Source organism: Carassius auratus, chromosome 25, assembly GCF_003368295.1.
Source record: "Carassius auratus strain Wakin chromosome 25, ASM336829v1, whole genome shotgun sequence".
NCBI lineage: Eukaryota > Metazoa > Chordata > Actinopteri > Cypriniformes > Cyprinidae > Carassius > Carassius auratus.
Genome location: NC_039267.1, coordinates 12,078,089 through 12,078,783, shown reverse-complemented (window position 1 = coordinate 12,078,783; position 695 = coordinate 12,078,089).

Here is a 695-nt window from a genome sequence, read left to right as displayed (position 1 = left end):
TGTAGAGGTAAGAATCTCACTTTATATGGTGAATAGGGGAAAAAAAAAATCACCATATATTTTATAAATGCATGTTGCAGAATATATTGTCAACTATCCGTCCGTGCACCCATTTCATGTAAAAAAAAAAAAGTATAGTATTTTTTAATCAAAATGTTATTTTGTTAATTAATGTTTTCTATTGATAAAAACCATAGAGTGTATAAAAACAGCTAAAAACAACAGATAAATGAAAGTCTCTCTGGTGATTTATACTGGATTTCCCCAATAATTTAATGGTTTTAATTAACCCCGCCCCTTCGTGCATGTTTTCATCTGTCACCGTTTTGAAAGCAACGCCCACTTCTCAATATTCAATAAACTATCGATGCATAGAAACAAGTCCCCACCCTACTTTTTTTATTCTTCTCCATGTTTGCCTGCTTTCTGCTTTCGCCTGCAATCTAATGTCATGGCTAAAAAGCTCAGTTTAATTCAAATCCAGTTTATTTGAATTCTGCTCCTCCTCTTTCAGATAAACCGCTGGTGTGCTAAATTATATCCCTGTCACGGTCAACTCAGCAGGGATTATCTCAATCTAAATTAGGGATCCAGATAAAGATTGCCGCCCTGTTACTGGATTGAATATGGATTTCATTCGCTTATATATGGCTTCCTGCTGAGCTTGAACATTGAGCTCATGAAGCGAAACGGAC